The sequence below is a fragment of the Lactuca sativa genome, chromosome 3, assembly GCF_002870075.4.
Source record: "Lactuca sativa cultivar Salinas chromosome 3, Lsat_Salinas_v11, whole genome shotgun sequence".
NCBI classification, from domain to species: Eukaryota; Viridiplantae; Streptophyta; class Magnoliopsida; order Asterales; family Asteraceae; genus Lactuca; species Lactuca sativa.
Genome location: NC_056625.2, coordinates 323,607,871 through 323,613,193, shown reverse-complemented (window position 1 = coordinate 323,613,193; position 5,323 = coordinate 323,607,871).

Genomic DNA, 5,323 nt, shown 5'->3' with positions numbered 1-5,323 from the left:
AGCATTTTATGTCCAAAAATTGAGTTTTTAGCCCAAGGAAAATGTTACTAATCCATTTAGCTATTTTTCTTGGAACACTTTGTATGTAGAAATATACTTGATGCTAGTATCGTTTAACATAAGGTATATCTCGGTTTTGAGGGGTTTTATGGCTAGATCCAACATTATAACACACAAAAACACACATATAAGCATAGAATCATACAAGGCATACAAAACACATATAGATCTACACTTTCACTTGTATTCCCCCCACAAAACTCATAAAAACAGAAAATAGGGGGTATGAAGCTCACCTTGGGTGTGGTTTCGGTTTTGGAGAGAAGATGGAAGAAAAATGAAGTGGTTTTCGGCCCTAGCACCTTTCCTTGGTAGATCTCGAGTTTGGTGACTTCTAAGGTGCATGATCACAAGTTGGAATAGATTTAGAAGAGATTTTTGATGGAATGAAGTAGCTAGATCATGGATTAGTCATCAACTTACCTTAGATGATGATTTTGTGGAGATATCTTCTTGAAAGCTCCTTAGATCTCGAAATTGTGGAGGAGAAATGAAAGAGTTTCTTTGAGAGAAGAATGAGTGATTTGTGTGTGTGAGTTTGAAAATGGCCGAGAGCAAGAGAGAGGAAGAAGAAGAGAGATGCATGAAAGGATGGTGCATGGAAGTATGAGTCTCTTGCATGGAAGTCCTTTGGTTAATAGTGAGGTGTCACTCACAAGGTCAACCCCTTCCTCTTGGGCTTGTTTTGGGCCGAAAATGTGGAAGGAAGAAGAAAGGTATTGGGCTTTAATGCCCACAAGCCCATATGTAAGTTAAGTTGGGTGAGTTTTAATCTAAAAGAAAATATAATATGATTTTCACACTTTGTTGGGCTAGTTTATGTTAATCATGGATCAAAGCTTTTAATTCATTTCATTCTAGGCCCAATATGGCCCAAAATGTTGAAATAAATTAATGTGGGTCCAATTAGAGCCCATTTAAGGGTTCTAAGCCCATGATAGTCAAACTGAAAGCTCATTGGTTCATTTGGATCCAATAAGGAAGTCCTAGTCCAAGGTGGACCTAAATAAGAACTTCTAGGGTTTCCAATTGTTTGATGACTATTTGTAGTACTTGTATGATGTATTTGATTGAAGTTTTTTTTTGATGTCATAATAATAGGTGTCACACATGTTCTTAAGTTTTTGATTCACATTAACTTGAGTGTATAGATTACATGACACAAAATCTCCAGTTGTGACATCATCCCCCCGTTAGAGGGAATTTCGTCCCGAAATTCTGTTTGAAAGCTAGATTTGAGAATGCTAGAATAAGTGAGGGTACTTTTGCTTCATTTGATCTTCGCGTTCCCACGTGAATTCTGGCCCACGCTTTGCTTTCCACCGTACTTTCACGATCGGGATGCGACTCTGCTTAGTACGCTTCACCTCCCTGTCCATGATTTCGATTGGTTCTTCAACGAACAGGAGATTCTCATTGATTTCGATTTTGTCAAGAGGAATGACAAGGGTTTCATCTGATAGGCACTTCTTCAGGTGAGAGACATGAAACACGGGGTGTACATTGTTTAACTCCGCGGGTAGTTGCAGTCTGTAGGCTACCGGACCTATTCGGGCGACGATTTCGAAAGGTCCAATGTATCGCGGGTTCAGATTTCCTCGTTTTCCGAAACGTATAACCCCTTTCCAGGGTGAGACTTTCAACAGTACTCGATCACCGACCTGGAATTCTAAGGGCTTTCGCCGTTTGTCGGCGTAGCTCTTTTGTCGGTCACGCGATGCTTGTAATCGAGCTCTGATCTGGACGATCTTTTCTGTGGTTTCGCGAATGATCTCCGGTCCCGTTAGTGCCCTGTCCGACGTATGTGTTCTTGCTAGCTGGGTGTCACCTACTTCAGCCCAACATAACGGGGATCTACATTTACGCTCGTACAGTGCTTCGAAAGGAGCCACCTTGATGCTCGAATGGTAACTATTGTTATATGAGAACTCGATCAACGGTAGGTGGGTATCCCAAGACTTCCCAAAGTCTATCACACATGCACGAAGCATATCTTCAAGCGTTTGAATGGTTCGTTCACTTTGACCGTCCGTTTGTGGGTGATACGCGGTGCTCATGTCGAGATGAGTTCCCATTGCCTTGTGGAGTGATTGCCAAAAGCGCGATGTGAACCTACTGTCCCTATCCGAGATAATAGATTTTGGCACTCCATAGAGTCTCACGATTTCTCGTAGGTACAACCGTGTCAGTCTCTCCATCTTGTAGGATTCTTTGATTGGCAGGAAATGGGCAGATTTTGTCAGTCGGTCGATTATTACCCATATGGTGTCCAGTCCGTCCGACGTCTTGGGTAGCTTGGTCACGAAATCCATAGAAATCCCCTCCCATTTCCACTCAGGGATTGCCGGTTGTTGTAACAATCCTGAAGGTTTCTGGTATTCCACCTTTACTTTGGCGCACGTAAGGCACTTACTAACGTAGGTCGCGATTTCCGCCTTCATGTTAGGCCACCAATAGTGTTGTTTAATGTCCAAATACATCTTGTCCGAACCGGGGTGAATGGAGTATCGTGTCTTGTGGGCTTCCTTCATAACGGCCTCCCTAAATCCTCCGATTTTTGGGACCCAAATACGGTTCATGAAGTAGTATACCCCATTCTCCCTTGCTTCTAGGTTCTTTTCCATCTCGTGCAATGCCTCGCTAGCTCTATTTTCCGTTTTCATAGCCTCCGACTGGACTGAATGCAATTTGAGTGGCCAGATGAGATTGAATGGTTATCGAGAGAGTTTTCGTACGGCGATTAGAGTACTCCTTCAGACTTAATGCATCAGCTACCACGTTGGCCTTGCCTGGGTGGTACTTGATCTCACATTCGTAGTCGTTTAGTAATTCCACCCATCTTCGTTGTCTCATGTTCAGCTCCTTCTGATTCAAGATGTGCTGGAGGCTTTTGTGGTCCGTGAAGATGGTGCACTTTGTACCGTACAGGTAGTGCCTCCAAATTTTCAGAGCGAAGACCATGACTCCCAGTTCTAGGTCATGGGTCGTGTAATTTACTTCATGCGTCTTTAGTTGGCGGGACGCATATGCTATCACTCTTCCACGTTGCATGAGAACGCAACCTAAGCCCTGATTCGACGCATCACAATAGACTACAAAATCTTCCGTTCCTTCAGGTAGAGATAGTACAGGAGCGCTACAGAGAGCCTGCTTCAAGGTTCGAAATGCAATCTCTTGTCTGTCAGTCCATCTGAATGGTACACCCTTTTGCGTAAGTGAGGTAAGCGGCTTGGCGATCTTAGAGAAGTTTTGAATGAATCTCCTATAGTAGCCTGCTAGGCCTAAGAACTGACGAATTTCTGTGGGCGTGGTCGGAGTTGCCCATCCTTCCACAGCTTTGACCTTAGAGGGATCCACATGAATTCCGTCTTGGCTAACTACGTGGCCTAGGAAATTCACACTCTGGAGCCAGAACTCACACTTGGAGAGTTTGGCGTAAAGCTTTTCCGATCGCAGAGTGTCTAGGATTTGTCGGAGATGTTGGCCATGCTCTTCTTTGCTACGAGAATAGACGAGGATGTCATCGATAAACACAATGACGAAGTTGTCAAGGAATGGTCGACAGATTCGATTCATTAGGTCCATAAATGCGGCAGGTGCATTTGTTAGACCGAAGGGCATTACGACGAATTCATAATGTCCGTAGCGGGTTCGGAAAGCGGTTTTAGGAATATCCTCTTCCCGGACTTTGAGTTGGTGGTATCCGGACCGTAGATCTATTTTAGAAAAATAACTAGCTCCTTGGAGCTGGTCGAATAGATCATCGATTCGTGGGAGTGGGTAGTGGTTTTTAACAGTGAGTTTATTTAACTCTCTGTAATCGATGCACATCCTGAAAGATCCGTCCTTCTTTTTGACAAAGAGCACCGGAGCTCCCTATGGCGAGTAGCTAGGTCGGATAAATCCCTTGTCCAGAAGCTCACTGAGTTGGCTGGACAATTCCTGCATTTCAGCAGGAGCCAACCGATAGGGTGATTTAGCGAGAGGAGTTGCTCCTGGAACGAGGTCGATTCAGAACTCAACCTGTCTCTCTGGGGGTACTCCTGGAAGATCTTTAGGAAACACGTCTGGAAATTCACACGCTACCGGAATATCTTGGTTGTTAGTTTCTTCTTTGGTCTTGTCCACTATGTGAGCCAAGAACGCCAAATGGTTATTTCGCAGATGTTTTTGTGCCTTGATGCACGAGATGAGACGAAGATTCGTGCTGGGTTTGTCTCCGTAAATTACTAGGGTTTCGTGATTTGGGAGACGAAGGCGAACAGCCTTCTCGTGGCACATAATCTCAGCATGGTGGGAGCTTAACCAATCCATGCCGATAATCACATCGAAACTCCTAATTGACACTGGCATTAGGTCTATTCGAAAGACGTGTTGGTTAAGGGTTAGGGTACATCCGATGTAGATCTCCCCAGTGGATTCGGTTTTCCCATTGGCCATTTCCACCGTATAGGTTTCATTTAGCTTCTGGGGTTGTTGTTTTAATAAATGTTTAAACTCCTCGCTTACGAAACTTCGCTCCACTCCGGTGTCAAATAAGATGCATGCATAAGTGTGGTTTAGGAGAAACGTACCGGTCACAACTGCGGGGTCCTGAACTGCCTCACCCTGACCCATAGTCAGCATCCTTCCTGCTCCTCTGTTTCCTGAGTTGTTGTTAGGGCAATCTCGGCGGAAATGCCCCGTCCTTCCACACCCGAAGCAGGTGTGGCTAGGCCCTGCATTGTTGCCGCCGACATTGGTGTTGTTGTTATTGCGGTGGTTGTTGTTGTTGTTGTTGGGGTTGTTTCCCTGACTTTGGTTCTGAGGAGGATAAGCCCTGCAGAACCTTGCAGTGTGTCCCCTTCGGTTGCAACTGGTGCAATGGAATTCCCTGCATTAACCGTGATGGTGGAAACCGCACTTATTGCATTTGGGAAGATTACCGGAATAGGGTCTTGAAGCATTTGATGCAGCTGAGGCTGGAGCATGTGGTGTGGCTGGAACCGGTGCGGTGACAACGTTAACTGCCACTGTCTGCTGCTTTTTAGAGGTCTCGGGGCTCTGATGCCCCTTTCTCTTGTTGTTCCTCCTCTTCTTGCCATCACCCTCCTTTTTCTTCTCAGCCTCCACTGGCTTCTTGCCCTTTTTGTTGTTATGATCATACAATCTTTTCGCCAATCTCTTCGCACTGTCAAACGTTTCAGGGTTCGCAGCTATCACATTCCCTTGAATGGGTGATGTTAGTCCCCAAATGAATCGTTCAATCTTCTTTCCTTCTGAT